Source organism: Zingiber officinale, chromosome 6A (genome assembly GCF_018446385.1).
Source record: "Zingiber officinale cultivar Zhangliang chromosome 6A, Zo_v1.1, whole genome shotgun sequence".
Lineage (NCBI taxonomy): Eukaryota > Viridiplantae > Streptophyta > Magnoliopsida > Zingiberales > Zingiberaceae > Zingiber > Zingiber officinale.
The window spans coordinates 148,109,646-148,127,464 of record NC_055997.1 but is presented as its reverse complement, the minus strand read 5'-3'; positions in this window follow the sequence as shown (position 1 = coordinate 148,127,464).

Below are 17,819 nucleotides of genomic sequence, written 5' to 3'. Positions count from 1 at the left end.
ATCATTTATTAACAGACATTGCACGGGCATACATTTTCTCGTATCTTATTATTTGTACTACTGGTGAGTGCTCACTCATAATTTATTTTTTCATATTAATCTAGGAATAAATTGACATGACATACTTTTTACCACATGAGTTAAAGGGAACATTTTCTTTTTTGTTTAGGGAAAAAATACCTAATTTCTTATTCATTATCTTTGAAATTTAAAGTTATATAAAATAATCTATAAGATAATTATACTTCTCAAGGAAGCTATTACACTAAAATAACTATATGAAACACTATGTGAAAATCAGCAATAGACTTCGGATATTATCCGAAGTAATAGGTAGTTAATTATTGAAGTAGACGCACGTGAAGTAAAAGGGTAAATTTTTTACTTCACCTCACGTTACCGAAGTCTATCATCGGTTCAAAACCGGTTCAAAATCGAACCGTTTTCGAAGTAAAAAAACTTTATTACTTCATCAAAACCAATAAATTACCGAAGTAATTGATGATATATTACTTCATAGGTTATGTTGTTTGACGAAGTAAAATATATATACGACTTCACATTTTTTTAATTTTGGTGTTGTAAATATTTAATTTTACTTCCATATAATTTAACTTAGTCGAAGTATATATTATTGTATTACTTTATCGTAGTATAGAAGTAATAGAGCATATTTTACTACAACAAATAAATTCAAATGTAGCGAAGTAATTTATACGAACTACTTCCCAAATTTGATCAGTAGTAAAGTAAATAATTTCTTTAACTACGCCACTATTTAAATGTATTGTAGTCTTTTGTGTTGTATTACTCTATCATTTATTTATACCGTCGAAGTAATTGACAATATTTTACTACAATACAATTTTAATTGACAAAAAAAAATATGATAATATGTTACTCCAACACAATATTTTACACAATCAAAATTGAACAATTATATCATAAATATGTATCAAATACAATCCAAAAGTATATTCATAAAAGACATGTTTAACCATAACCCAAAAGTTTTTGTATCCATAAATCTCTAAATATAATCCAAAATTTATATCACAACCTACACTTAAGCACCTATATAGAAGTAAACGAATTCGCTTCATTCACTTCTGACTTCATCATACTGAGATTGATTGTAATACTGTTTGTTTTTTGATGTTGCAAACTGAAACATAAACAAAAGTTTGAGAGTCAATGTAAAATGATTTAATATTTCATAAAGAAGATATTTTATAAAGAAGAAATTCACCTTCATCTCCAATTGGGGATATTCATCCAAGACTATCTCTTTCATGTACCGCATTACACAATATCCACATTCAACACCACCTTTTTATTTTAGATTATCCTAATCAAATTGAAAATGTCATCAATAAGTCATAATCCGAATAATAAGAATTATTAATTGATGTCTAAATACATAGTCACAATACATACCGTCAATTATTTAAAACCAAGTCCTTTTGAAATACCCCTTGATGCATTGTATAACTTGACCACACTACATTGTAAAAAATAGAAAGTTATTTTATCAGCCTCTAATGAATTTAATGTATATATTCACAATCAACATAATCTACTATCTACTTGGTCACAATAGTTTGTCAAGCATGATCTCGGTTCCTATTACTCAAAGAGTCTAATAAATATATCATATTCTTATTTTCATTAATTATAGTCAAGATCCAATGGTACCTGCACAAATGAAAATATAACATTGACTAGTATGTAGTAGAAATTGATAAATAATTAAAATCTTATCCAGTGTTGCATGGAATGAAGCAGATACTATCTCTGTTTGATGCTCTCAACTACTCAGCAATATGTTGTGATAATATACTGCCTTCTTCGCCCACACCACATGTTAGTATGTGACCAGGATCCACAAATGAAACATACTCAACTCTATTTTCTTTCTTCAAGTATTTGTAAAGATAACTACAAGATAATTGCAAGGTAATGATAAAATAATGACAAATCTAAATATACTCCATGTAAATCAAACCAAAAGCATGTGAACAAATATTGCAAACAAAGCATAGCATTTGAACAAATATTGTATTTAAGACAAACATACCCCATGTAAACCAAAATTTGCCTAGCACCTATCTCTTCAAGTATTTAAGGTGTTGTAAACAACCTCCTCGATACCATTTTATTGTTTAACAGAAAACCTATCCATCAAGATTCTGCCCAAGAAGCACCATGTGATATAGTGAACAGTTTTAGGTAAATTATATCATCAATCTAGAACTAGATACCATGATGAATGTAAATGCAGGAGAGACTGCATATGTGCCTTGATGATACCAATCTAGAAAAGATTGCACCTCAGTGTAACTAAAATGACAAGAAACTAGTAGCTAAACCTCTGGAGTTGAACCATTAGACCACGCGTTTAGGCAGATCCTCTTGTTTCATAGACTAATTTTTATCATATGATTTTCACATAATGACTAACATGAGCAATATGTTTACAGCATCAGTTTGACTTCTATGACAAATATGATTAAGGTGAATTTAGCTGGCATGTTTTCCTAGATTTGAATAGAGTGTATACCTATAAGTTATTAGCTTTGTCCTGTTAGTAAAGGCGTTATCAAATCATTTCCCATAGTAACCAAATTCAAGTATTTGGGCAAACAATGCATGGATTTCCATAAACAAGCAGGCCGCATGCACCTCAATTACAACACAGGCCGCATGCACCTCAATTACAACACAGATAATGGAAAATAACTAGTTAACGAAGATTACCAATTTTCTCCTATTTCTTTGCCAATGCTCTAATTGTTCCTGTTGTGTACCTTTCGGTATGGAAGGCCATTCATTATTATGTGAAGACCTAGTGATGTCTCTTTCACTAGAAATATCCTTTTCTTGCAAATCTAGAAAATTACTACAATGCAATGGTTTGCATAATTCAAAATCTGACAGCTTTAGGTGCCCATATCTATCAAGCAATAGATTGTCAGGCTTGAGATCCCTGGTAAGAGAATTTTACAGCTTTTAACTGTTATGACAAATTAGGTCAGCAAAACATTTTTTTGAGTTATTCCACAAACCTATGAATGTAATCATGTTTATGGATAGATTCGATCAAAATCTAAAGATATTAAAGTAAATAAATAAAAGTTAAAAAATACTACATGCAACTCAAAATGTAAAATGCATGGAACTTCAATTTGTCTATCAAGAAAATTAGAAATGCTGTATCAAGAAAATTAGTAAGATTAAACAATTGATTTTCTGATAAATTTATAGAGGTGTCAAGGTTGAGTTAATCTGCAATTCAAATAAGCGATGAAGAATATGTCCTCCTCTTGTTATGTTGGCTAGGACTCAAGTTGCATCAGCGAAGAATTGGGTACATCGGCTGAGTTTTCCTAAATCAACCTTATTTGACAAAATTACATTTATTTCAAATTTTCCTCTAAATTTGATCAAGTTTCAATTAATTCCATCTATTTCACAGTACAAGTTAACTCATTTCCAAGTGATTTCTTGAAATCCTATTTTTTGAAATTCTGCCAAAAATCTTTATGTATCTATTTCTCTGGAAAAATCACTTCACCCTTTACCAATAGCAATCTAAGCCGAATTACTATATTGATATTGGTTGATGACAATCATGGTGGTAATACAAGAATAGAAATGTGTAAATGACAATATATACAAGAATTGAAACATGATCTACAAATAATCATGTACCGAAACATACCTAATCCTTACCAATTTACAGCCACTGCTGGAACAAAGTGAGCTGCTGGAAACCAACTGAGCTGGCTGGAAAGACAAGGTGATCTGCTGGACAAAGAATACCACAGAGCACCACTTCACCTCCAACCATGATTGTTGATCCACAGCAGGGATTGTTGCTGCCAGCAACAAGATGAATTGCTGGATCAAAGAAACCACAGAATAAACCTGGATTCCTCCCTACTGATCGGATCAAGAACAGGTCAAGCTATAAAATCACTGATCAGAACAAGAATAGAGATCAAGATTGGATATCCCAAATCCGAACAACCACCTAAATGATAACCTAACCTTGTCTCAGATGTGCCAATTTGTTGACAGGGATGTGGTGGCCGGAATCAAGCAAATACTCCACCAAAACAACACCTCACCTCACTGCCCTAATCCAGCTGCTGTCCACCAACTGGATACCTCTGGTGAACAAGGGAAAGGAAGAATCGATTACACGATCATCTCAATATCCCACACAGAACACGAAACCTTACCTCGATCGGTTGCCTCCAGGAGGTGTCGCCCAATCCGATCCAACTTGAGGAGACACGGATTGGAATCAATCGCACCCACTGCAAGATCTCAACTAGGGCACCGCGTGTACCTCAGGCGCTGCTAACCCGACCTCATGTGAAGAGCGATGGTCGGCCATCGACTGAGAGGTTAGGGCTCGAGAAATGATCGGCAACAGTGAGGAGAGGAAAGAACACCAGCCGGATCTGAGATTAATAGGCGTCGATGCCAGCGGAGAAGGATCGCCGGAGCTGGAGCTTGCTCCCGTCGCCGTCGCTTGCCCGCGAGAGAGAACAGAGAGAGATCGGGAAGAAGAGAGGATTTGGCGTCGGGGAAGAATGGAAGAAGGGTTCGGGTCGGGTGGATCGGCGTTTTGTTGGGGAAAAGAAAAAGGAAAAAGGAATTTATAATTAGAAACATTTCCTTATTTAAACGAGTATCCCAAATAGTCTTTATTTGTGACCGTCGATTGATCCCCTAAAAATCCTCCGTACGAATTCCGAAAATTTCTCAAAAAATTTCTAAAAATTTCGGAAAAAATCTATAAGGCTATTTCTCAAATAACCCTATTATTTAAATTTTCGAGATCTCACACCCTTCTCAAAATTAAGAGAGGATGGCGATCTCAAAATTAAGGATAATATGGGATGCTAACTATAGGGAAGGAGATGCCCTAGGGTATGAGATGCCAGAAACCATAGGTAGAAAACCAACCTGGTTGACGAGTTGATGGCGCTGCAGGATCAAATTGGTTAGAGACGGTGATCTCAAACTCGAAATGCTAGAAAGTAGTTGTCTCTTCTTCCCGTGGCCAGGAAACCTCAAAAATAAAGACACGATGCTGCAGGGAAAGGAAAGAAGGGGGTGGGAGAGGGAAGATGCACGCGATCGAAGGGAAAGGTCGAGGCGGTGAAGAAATCACTTGTCGCCTCTTCTTCCTATGACAAAGGCGATGATGAGTGCTCGGTGGAGTTGGGGCGGTGAAGACAGAGTTATGCGGGAGAAATAATCCTAAGTTAATAGGGTTTTATTAAATGAATAGTTTAAAAACAATAAATTTATTAATTTATTAATAAATAGAAAAATATTTTAATAGGTTCAGACTTATTACTTCGGTATGTAAATATATGAATTTTATTTTAAGATTTATTACTTCATCAAATATATAATATGAAGTAAAATATCAATAAAAATTAGTAGTGAACTCACTATTTTTAATCTATGAAGTCTAAAATAAAATTGACTTCATTAAATTTATTATCGAAGTTTATTATCATATATTACTTCGTATTTATAAATTGCCGAAGTAATTTATGGCGAAGTCCATACTCGATTTTCACATAGTGAAACTTCCTATTTAACTATAACAATTACAAAACTTTTATCTCAATAATGATAATAAATACTCATTTCTCTCAAGTGTTCCGAACATAATTACTTAACATAATTAGGACATCCACATTGATGTTAATGTGTAAGATAATTATAACATTCAAATGATGTTACAACTAATATAAGTGAGTGATATAATATGAACACATTAATTGTTGATAGAGTCAACACTAATAATCAAACTAAGGTTTTGATAATGATAAAAGATTAAAGTTAGATTGATATATTCTAATATTTGGACCAAATATGCAGACTGAATGACTTCTAAAGGACTAATTACCATACTAATATTCAGTTGGGTCAGGAGAATCAGATAACTAGTATGAAGCTCAGATAGGTCAGAGAGGATCTGATATATGATAGGAAGTCCAGTTAGGTCAACAAAACCTGACAATTTGTTGAAGTCCAAATAGAGAATCTTGTAGGAAAACGTGGTGGGTCAAATGTCGAGTCGAGTGATTCTACAAATGAGAAGCTAGGTCAACAAATAGAGAAAAGAGATTTGTAAGCTCCGATAGGCCAACTAGAGAGAGTGAATAGCCTGCAAAATGAAGTTCTTCTCTTGCTTCTAAATTTAGAAAGGAACACACATTAATTATAATAAGTAAAATAAATGCATAAAAGAAATAAGAAGCACACGAATTTACTTGGTTACAACCAAAGAGATTGTTAATCTAAAATAGTTGAAAAACTCCACTAGAAGATCTCCTTTGACGGAGGCGGAATAGCCTCTTAGAAGCGTTGAAAGTATAGAACAGAAAGAATTCGAGTACAAAATGTGTATTTTTTTTTAATTTCGAGAATCAGAGCTCTATTTATAGCTCATTGGCTGAAACTAGTCGTTTGCTGACTTGGCACATTCTGAGCGCCTAGATATGGTCGTTTCGATCCACTCTGCAACGGCTCTTCATCAGTAAAATTATCGCTTTTCGGACATCTGGACACTGTTCGGGCATTTGGAATCGGCTGTCATGGACTCTAGTCCTGATTATCTTCGCAATAGGTCACTGATGTGGCCGGGACATCCTAAGTGCCTGGACCTGGTCCTAGCTTCTAGAGTCCAGTCACCTGGACACTGTCAACTCAGGTTGACTTGTTCAACTGTTCGATGATTTTCTAGCCGTCCAAAGTTGAGCTCACTTGAACCCAGCTCTGACCTTCTCCTCAAGTAGTCTTCCTCCCAAACTTCTCTTCCCTGGGAAGCATCATGTGCATCCTTCTCGTCTGTGCGGTGTACTTTTCCACAGTTACTCATCCCTTGGATACACCGAGCCCTTCGACTCGCTTCCCATATTATCCTGCTCACTCGTTGCATCTTTCACTTGACTTCTTGTGCTCCTAAGTGTTAGGACTAGTGGCGACCGACTAGAGGAGTGTCAATTGCCCTGCAAAATAAAATGAACCTTTCTCAGACGTTATAGCTTAATTAAACACTTGCATAAAAATTAAGTACTAATTACAAAAAGGAAGAGGCATGAAGAGTTTTACTTAGTTACAACCAGGGAGGTTATTAATCCAAGGAAGTTGAAAAGTACACTAAATTCTCCTTCAAGCGGAGAAGTCTCTTTATAGTAATTAAAACACTCAAAAAGCAAAGCTAGACAGAAGTTGTTTACAAGTGTTCTATTTTAGCTTCTAGGACCAGGACTATATTTATAGTCCTGGTTGAGGTACTTGGAAGGATTCCAGGCGCCTGGAGAGAGATAAAACTTTATCTCCATCGTAACGGATCACATTTGACGCGATCCGGATAAAAATCTAGGTCCGGGCGCCATGAAGGGTTTCGGGCGCCCGGAGTCCAGTGAGTCTAGTCGCCCATACCAAGAAAGTCAATATCATGTTCACTTTCAATCCCAGTCTTTTGCTCTAGATCTGCTTACCTTGGTCCGGGTCTTTTGCTCCGGCTTCGCTCGCTTGGGTGATCTCGGCCATTCGAAATAGGGCTCACCCAAACCCAACTTCCGACCTTCTCGAGTAATCTTGCACTCCGGCTTCTCGTCCCTCGGAAACATCGTGTGCCTCCTTCTCATCCGCCCGCATACTCTTCCGCAACACCTCATCCCTCAGACGCACAGAGCACGTCGGCTCTCTCTCTTGTCGTCCTTCTCTCTAGCTGCGTCTTTCGCTCGATTTCATATGCTCCTAAGTTCCTGCACACTTAGATACAGGGTTAAAACTAACAGGACCTAACCTGACTTTGTTGATCACATCAAAACTACCTTAGAGTGCTAGCAATCTCCCCCTTTTTGATATGAGCAATTCAAGTTAAATTAGGGTAAAATAACTTTAAAGAAAGATAATTCCAAGGTAAAAAAATATAAAAAATACCTCTCCCTAAACTTAATCTTCACTTTTCCCATTTAATTACATAAAAATTGGGTACTTCAAAATAATTTTGGAAAATCTTAAACAAGAGTCTAAGGAAAAAAAATATGAAAGTTTAAATTTAACAAAAAAAAAAACTTTGAGTAAAAAAACTTTAATCTTTAACAAAATGAAAGTTGGTTAAAAAAAAATTGAAAAATTTTCTAACTTTTAATATTTAAAAGAAATAAATTCTAAATAATTTCAAAAAAAATTTGCCAAACGTTTAAAGCATTATAATTTAATGCTTAACAGTTAGTCAATTAAATATTTATTTCAATAATTGACTTTCAGGCTATGGTGAGATACTATGCATTCTTGAATATTGGAACAACAACCACTTTCTAGATAAAATCTCTTAAAGAAATTAAATATTTAATTTTCTCTCTGAAAGCCTTAAGTCCAATTTTAATTTATGCAAGATTTTGAAACCCAAAATAGGTTCCTTCCAACTAGGTTAATCATAAATTTCTTAGGAATATATTTTGTTGATAATTTTTTGATTTGACCCCTATAATATCTAAGATACTAACTTAGTTCATTATAATTTCAAGGTTGTTGAACATTTGAGCATGTATGATGTTTCAAATTTTCTATTTCTTTATTCAATTTTTCATTTTCTAATTTCAACTTATCGAAATCTTCTAATCGACAAGAATTGACTAATGTTGATTTTAACATTTTATTTTATTTTTCTAACATACAATAATTCTTTGACAATAATTTAACAAACTTAAATAACTTGTCAGGGAGAAGAGATCATACATGACTTACCTTATCGACCCCGCAATCTGAAGCTCCCCCTGAAGTGCAGCTTTCTTCCAATGTCACTCCCCCTTTATCGATGCTCTCGATGCTCATTTCGGACGAGCTTACTTTGTCTTCATCTTCTTAGTGACTTGCTACTTGTGCAAGTCCGGCGATTGCTTCGATCTCTTATTCGGACGACGTTTCGTCCCACGTTGCTTTTAGGTTCTTGTAGTTGTTCATTTGCGTTGGCTTCTTGTTCTTGCTCTTGTCCTTGTTCTTTAATTTAGGGCAGTTATCTTTTACATACCATTCTTCATTGCAGTGGTAGCATCTTATTCTTCTTTTCCTTCTACTCTGCACTTGATTAAATTGCCTATATTTAAATAATTTTTTAAATTTACTTACTATTAAGGTTGTTTTGTCATCGTCTAGTGATGCCTCAGAATCTGGTTTATCCATTTTTTGCTTTTAAAGCAATGTTTTGCCTTGATTCTCGTTTTAGACTTGCACATCTTAACTCATGAATTTCAAAGGTTGAAAAAAGCTCTTCTAAAGTGCTTACCTCTAAATCCTTAGAGATGAAGTACACATCTACTAAGGTCAACCATTCGGAAGTCCTAGGAAATGCGTTAAGAACGTACCTTAACAAATCTCAGTTGATTGCCTTTTCTCTGAGATTCGTGAGTCCGATGATGAGCTCCTTGATTCTTGAGTGGAGGTGTGCGACGGTTTCACCTTCTTCTAGTCGGAGGTTGCTGATACAGTTCCGAAGCAGGTCTCGTCTCGCTAGTTTTGCCTCCGAGGTCCTTTCATGTAGTTCTAGGAATTTCTCCCAGAGCTCCTTGGTTGACTCGTAGGCTCCAATACGGTTGACTTCTTGAGATAATAAAACGCTAAGCAGATGAACTCTGCTTTGCCATTTGCCACGAAGTCGGCTTGCTCCTTCTTCGTCCACTGATATTCCTCTTTGTCTTTCGGGGTTATAAAACCATATTTCATAATTATTAATAGTTCAAAGTCTATCTTAAAAAATACCTCCATCTTTTTCTTCCAGCTCGAGAATTCCCCCTCGAATTTCAATGGGTAGATGCTCGGTTCGGCCATCTTGTGTGCTTCGTTCGACGGTTAGTTCTCCTGAAGCGAATTCGGCTCTGATACTATTTGTTAGGACCGTGGCGGCCAACTAGAGGGGTGTTAATGACCCTGCAAAATAAAATGAACCTTCCTTGTGTTGGTGCAACCTTAGGTCAAGGTTGACCTGACTCGAGTTGACCTGACTCGAGTTGTATTTTGATGTTTGACGAGAATAGAAAAGCTCTATTCTGATGTTTGACGAGAGTAGAAAAGTTATATTCTGATGTTTGACAGAATACAAACTTGGGAGATTGTGGGTGTAATCTTTGGTCAAGGTTGACCTGGTTGACCCGAGGTGAGTCGACCTGATTCGGAAAGTCCTGGTGAGTGAAGCCAGGCAAGGGAAAGTCCTAGGAGTGAAGCCAGGCAGTTGGAAAGTCCTGGTGAGTGAAGCCAGGCAGTTGGAAAGTCCTTGGTGAGTGAAGCCAGGCAGTTGGAAAGTCCTAGTGAGTGAAGCCAGGCAGTTGGAAAGTCCTGGTGAGTGAAGCCAGGCAAGGGAAATCCAGATAGGTCAAGGTTGACCAGACATCTGGTGAAAAGTCCAAGTATGGAGACTTGGCACGGGAAAAGTCCAAGTATGGAGACTTGGCACGGAAAAGTCCAAGCAGGGAGCTTGGCACGGGAAAAGTCCAAGTATGGAGACTTGGCACGGGAGAAGTCCAAGTATGGAAGCTTGGCATGGGAAGTCGGAGAGGGCTCGGCAGCTCGTTCTCCGGACTAGGTCAGAGAGGGCTCGGGAGCTCGTTCTGGATCGGATGTGGAAGTCGGAGAGGGCTCGGTAGCTCGTTCTCCTGACTAGGTCGAGAGAGGCCTTGAGTCGCTCTCTCGGACCGGACGGTCGAGAGGGCCTCGGTAGCTCGTTCTCCGGACTAGGGAGAGGGCTCGGTAGCCTGCTCGGACCGGACGTGGAAGTTGGAGAGGCCTGTGAGCTCGGCCTCCGACTAGGTCGAGGGGCTCGGAGCTCGTTCTCAAGACCAGGAAGGCCTTAGGATTTAGGGATGAGAAGCTCTAAATCCTAGCCTGATCGGTCGCCAGACCGATCCAGGATACTCAGTTTATCTGATCGGTCCGTGACCGATCGAACCAAACAATGGGTTCGTCAGGTTATCTCGATCGCCACGCACGATCGAAAAATGATCGAAAACGCATCGTTGCTCGATCGTCCACACCGATCGCTTTTAAAGCCTCACGAGAGATGTGGTCGGCAGGTCCGGGGACCGATCAGCCTAGGGCCCATCGGTCCACGGATCGATCAGATCGGCAACCCTTTCATCACCGATCGGACTAGGCCGATGAGTTCGGTCCACGCATCGATCAGATATCTGGACCGATCACCCTGATCGGTCAGTTCAGCCGTTGAGACACAACGGCTAGATTTCTCTCTGTGTCTTCTTTGTCTTCTTCGCAGGTGCAGATATAAATCACTTCGAGCTGCTACAGTGCTGCTGCTCCTTCCTCACTACTGCAATTTGAGCTTTGCTAAGCTCCCTATTCTTGAAGCTTCGTGTGAGCTTCCATCTACTGGGTAATCAGCTGCTGTTGACATTGTGAAGTTGCTGCTTCATCGAACTCCAGTCGACGAGAAGGCAAGCAAAGTGTTTTTATATTTATATTGTTCTTGTTTTCTTTCTCTTTTGGTTGTACTCCATTCTTGCTGTTGCAAGAGAGATTGTGGCGAGGTTTCTCCATCCAGAAGGAGTTCACATTAGCCGGTTATCCGGGGTCTCATCCACCGACGGATTGATAGGCTTCGTCCACCTTACGGACACGCCGAGGAGTAGGAGTATCATCTCCGAACCTCGTTACATCGCTGCGTCTAAGGTTTGATCTTCTCGTTCTCGTTTCTATTATTTTATTTCCGCTGCGCTAACCTAATTCGTAGGAAGAAACGAAAAATTGGGGTCGGCTATTCACACCCCCCCTCTCTAGCCGCTATCCGAAGGTCCTAACAAGTGGTATCAGAGCAAGGTTGCTCTTCGTCGGATTAACACCCGGGGGAGCACAAGCTAGAGAATGGATCGACTCGGAGAAGACATCACGATTCCACCCTTCTACGAGTGCTGTGACTTTGCGTATTGGAAGGTAAGAATGAAGTATTTTCTTATGACTAACCTAGCAAATTGGAATTGTGTACAAGTAGGTTTTATTCCTCCGGTGGATAGAAAGGGAGAACTTCTCAAGGAAAAGAAGTGCACGAAAGAACAAATCCACCAATCCACAATCAACGACGAGGTAACGAAAATCCTTGAATTTTCATTACCTAGTGATATCTTGTGTAAGATAGGTAGATACAACAATGCCAAGGAGTTGTGGAACAACTTGGCTAAGTTCCATGAGGAGAGCTCCAATTCAAGTCATGAAGAGGAGTCAAGTGAGCCAAGTAGCTCACATCATGGAGGTAAGGAATTAGAAGTTGAGGGCTACTCAACATCTATGGAAGAAGAGAAGGAGAGTTCTTCTTCAAGATTGGTGCAAGAAGAAGCATCTACCTCCGGAAGGGATGAAGAAGAGAGATTGCATCCATCCTCAACCCTAGGTAACTCAAGCGATTTAATTTCAAGTAAATTACATATAATGTGCTTTGAGTGTAGGGAATATGGGCATTACAAGAGTAAATGTCCAAAGAGGATTAGGAAGACTCCACCGGCACCAAAGGTCAAGGAAGCCGGAGTCCCGAAACGCAAGGGCAAGGAGCACGTGGTGTGCTTCCAATGCAAGCGAAGGGGACATTATAGAAGTCAATGTCCGAGGGGGAGGCAACCTCACAAGGACAAGAGACCAAGCACATCTATAGGGGGAGCTAAGGCAAACCCTAAGGTATCCTCTAAAGTACATTCTTGCAATTCTAGTAGGATGCATGCTAGTAGCCTTATTGCTATTGTCAATAATAATAAGCATGATAACGATAGTAACTGATACACGTGCTTAGGTGCCAAACATGTTAACCTAGATAAGGACAATACTAGGAAAACCAACCCTAGAATTAACTCATCTAAGGTTAAGGAAAACCTAGGTAGGAATCCCAAAACAACTAGACATATGCTTAGGTATACCTCAAAGAAAAATGACAAATTAAAACTTGAGGTATTAGAAAAGGAAAATCAAGTCTTGAGGTCAAGACTTGACACCTTAGAAAAGACCCTTAAGAATTTGGAGAAGTCAACTCTAGGGTCTAAGGGTCAAAAGCAAAAGCCCAAGGACATGAGAGGTTGAGTCACAAACCTAAGTCTCAAGTGGTCAAGCCCACTTATTATAATGTTCCATTCGATTATGGAACAAGACCTAGGGCTAGGAAGACCATCACCAAGGTCACAAGGGGAGTCACCCCTAGAGTTGATCTTCATGAGTCCCAAATGTCCAAGGCTTTAAAGCCTAAGAGGGTCATTAGGAGGGTTGCTAGGGAAGTCATCCCTAGTGAATATTTAGTGAACCCAATGAGGTCAAATAGGTATTGGGTTCCTAAGAGCATGATTCCATCACGCTAGATGGATTAGAGTGTGTCAACCTTAATTGAATAGATAGTTAATCTATTCATGACAAAAGGTGGCACTTTAGGAATTTTCAAGGTGTAATCAAGCCTTGAAAATGAAATTAAAAGTTATTCCTAAGGTGATTAGGATGTGCCAATCATATTTGAGGAATTCTCTAGGGTCAATCTAATTGGCACATAGTGATCTAAAAATCTTTAGTATATGATTTTAGGTCTATTACACTTAGGAATATGGAATTTATGGCAAAATGATCAAAATTATCAAAAATGGCAACTAAGGCTAGAATTAGGTATTTTCTATACTGTTATATATTATTTGCCATGTATTGTTTGCCATATAGCATGTCATGACATCATATTTAATTTATTATAATTTGAAATGTCATGATAATACTTAGGTTAGCTATATGTCATGTTTTATTTAAGTTTCATACTTTATAACATGACATCATGACATTGGCACATGTTTTCACTTATGATATTATTGTATGTCATGTCATCATCTCTTGCATTAATGATCAATTAAATTGATTTAAGGATTAAAAACTCAATTTGATATGGAGATCAAATTGTTGTTTAGAAAATGCATGAGAACTTAGATTAAGATGACCTAAACCATATCTCACATCAAAATTGACTTGGATGTGTTTGATACACCTTAGATGTGTGTGAGATATTAGGATCATGAGTTAGGATTGTTGATACAGTCTGACCTGGCTGTTGTTTTGATGTTGACACTGATTTAAGTTTGTATCAGATGTTAATTAAACTCGGTTTGATTAATGATCAAGGTTGATCAAGTGGAAGGGAAAAGTCCAAGTTGGAAACTTGGCACGCGAAGTTGGAGAGAGCTCATTCTCCGGACTAGGTCAGAGAGGGCTCGGTAGCTCGTTCTCTGGACCTGACGAAGTCGGAGAGGGCTCGGTAGCTCGTTCTCCGGATTAGGTCGGAGAGGGCTCGGTAGCTCGTTCTCTGAGGGCCGAGAGGGCTCGGTAGCTCGTTCTCCGGACCGGACGAAGTCGGAGAGGGCTCGGTAGCTTGTTCTCCGGACTAGGTCGAGAGGGCTCTGTAGCTCGCTCTTGACCGCAGTAAGCCCGAGAGGGCTCGGCACTCTCTCGGACCAGACGAAGTCGGAGAGGGCTCGGCAGCTCGTTCTCCGGACTAGGTCAGAGAGGGCTTGGGAGCTCGTTCTCAGACCAATCCTAGTATCACATAGGCGTTGGATCGGTCAACAGACCGATCCAGTGATACTTTGGATGACTGATCGGTCCACAAACCGATCTAGTGAAACTCAATTTTCTGATCGGTCTGGTGACCGATCAGGAAACACTCAGTAGCACACTGAGTGTAATCTGATCGGTCTGTAGACCGATCAGGAAACACTCAGTAGCACACTGAGTGCAATCTGATCGGTCTTGGAGACCGATCAGGAGATGCTATTGCGAAAGAAGAAAGGCAGGGATCGGTCGTGGAGACCGATCCAGCTGCGGCCTGATCGGTCTCCACGACCGATCAAATAAGCAGTGGACCGATCAGGATATGTCCTGATCGGTCCATGGATCGGTCTGGTGACCGATCCACACACGATCCATATTGTTCGCTGTCTCTGCGATTCCTCCACTGCATTTGATCTGCTTGATTCATGTGATATAACCTCTGTGCTGTTAGCTTTTGAGTTTGCAGGATCACAGGTATCATTCCAAGCTTAATTTCAAATTAAGTCCATAAGAGGAATACGACAAATGGCCTTTCTGCTGTGATTCACGGCGCATGGTGCATTTGAAGCATCAACGGCTACTGGTGTGATCTGGCTGCGATCTGCTTGACTCCTGGTGATTGGTTCGAGCTCAGAAGACACCAGTGAAGACTGTGATTTCATTGGTGTGAGTTCAGGGAACCAGGTAAGGAGGAAGAGGGATTGGCTGGAGCGATGATTCGGTGCAGCTTGACCACGATCTGTGACAGCGGAGAACAGGGGCTTAAGAAGCAGTAAAAAGCGAGAGGAAAGAAAAACAACAAAAAAAAGGGCAAGAAAGAAAGCAAGAAAGTTCTGTTGATCGTTGAGGTGTGCTAAGTTCTTGAGCTCTCGGGTGTGATACTGCGATCGGGGAGTTCCCTGTTTTCACTGATTCTCGCGTGGTTGTAAGCTTTAGTCCATTCTTCTTTGCCACCGAGCTCTGTAAGTCTTGTGCTTTAACATATATATTTCTTGAGACTTTGTGGAGAGGTTACTCCACCGAGAAGGAGGATCTTGAGCCAGAATTTTTTTGGGGTGCGATCTACCGAAGATCGAGGGGTCGTCCACCTTACGGACACGCCGAGGAGTAGGGGCAAGTTATCCCCGAACCTCGTAAATCCTTGTGTTAGTGTGCTTGTTTCCTCCTTGTTTTAATTTCCTAATTCCGCTGTGCTGACAAGGTTCTTTGTAGAAATCTTTGTTTAAGTTTTTAAGAGGCTATTCACCCCCCCCCTAGCCATCTAAGATCCTAACAAATGGTATCAGAGCCTGGTGCTCTTCATCTGGACTAACATCCAAAGGAGCAAGAAGATGGTCATGAAGGAAGGATTCAGCACAAACAGACCACCCTTCTTCGATGGAGCAGATTTCCAGTACTGGAAGAGCCGCATGGAGTATTACCTCAAGACTGATATCTCCATGTGGTTCTCGGTCAAGGAAGGATTCACACCACCGAAGGACGAAGAAGGTAAGGAACTCGATTCATCAAGGTGGTCTACTGAACAAACTCGTAAAGGGCAAGCCGATGCCAAGGCGGTAGTCACCTTACAATGTGGGATTGCCAAGGACCAACTCGTCAAGGTAGGTCCATTCTCGAGTGCAAAAGATTTATGGAACAAGCTTATCGAGCTCCAAGAAGGAACTCGAGATTCTCGGATAGCCAAGAGGGACCTATTCTTGAATCAACTACAAAATCTCACCATGAAAGAAAATGAAACAGTAAGTGAACTACATGAGAGGTTCAAGGAAATCATCAATGGTCTACATTCCGTAGATGAACGCGTGGAGAATCGCGATCTAGTAAGGTACGCTTTTAAATCCTTTCCAAGGAATGCCTTGTGGTCATCTATGGTAGATGCCTACAAGGTTTCCAAGGATCTTTCCATTGTAAAGTTAGATGAATTCTTTTGTGAAATGGAACTTCATGAACTTGCTAACAAAGGTCAAAAGGAGAAAGGTATAGCTTTGGTTGCATGAGAAAAGAGCAAGGATGGGAGAAGAAAGAAAGGAAAGAAGAAGGAGAAAGAGATTCTTTCATCTTCATCCTCCTCCGAGTCCGATGATGAAGGTGGATCATCATCAAGAGAGATGGCAAATTTTGTGAGGAGGATCATGAGAAGAAGCAGGAGATACAAAGGTAAGACTGTAGATCAAAATATTGATAAGTCTAACGTTACTTGCTATGAGTGTAGCAAGAAAGGTCACTACCAGAGTGAGTGTCCAAAACTCAAAAAGGAGGAACGAGCCAAAAAGAAGGAGGAAAGAGCCAAGAAGAAGAAAGCTCTCAAGGCCACTTGGGATGAATCTTCCTCAAGCTCATCGGAGGAGGAAGAGAAGAAGGAGAAGAGTACTCGGCAATTGGCACTCATGGCAAGGGAGGAGTCCGAGTCCGAGAGTGATGACTCAAGCACTTCAACCGCGGCTTCATCATCTTCGGATGATGAAGAGGTAACCTCTTCTCACTTAGAAAAATGCTATAAGACTATTACACACTTGTCTACCTTGCTTAAAAAATCAAAAACAGAAAATAAATCATTAAAAGAAGAAGTAGAAAACTTGGGGCTCTTAGGGAAGATGAGGCTGATGACCTACATCTAGAGCTCCTTGAAGATGAAAACAAAGCCTTGAAGAGTGAAGTTGAGAAACTCAAGAAAATGCTTGAGAAATTCTCAACTAGCTCTAAGACCCTAGACATGATTCTAAATGCCCAAAGGGCGGTCTACAACAAGGCTGGATTAGGATACCAACCTAAGGAGTCTAGCTTTATTTCTTTAGTGTCAAGAACCCAATTTCATAGATCGCATGTTTCTAGGGTTCATGAGACTAGGAAGAAGGTAACAAAGGCATGAGTGCCTAAGTCTTTCATTGTAGATGCATTAGGTCCCAAGATTTGGGTACCTAAAACATCTATCTTTCGTGTCTTGTAGGCATTGGTAAAGGGGGAGCGTCTATCAACTTGGTTTGTTGATAGTGGATGCTCCAAGCACATGACCGGGGACAAGTCACTATTCTCTACCATTCAAAACAAAAATAGAGGTAATGTATCATTTGGTAATAATGGTAGCCTTAAGGTTATAGGGGTTGGAGACATTCATATATCCGAATATCTCCAAATCAAGAATGTCCTTCTAGTCAAGGGGATGACTTTTAATCTCCTAAGTGTCAGTCAATTGTGTGATACGGGTTACA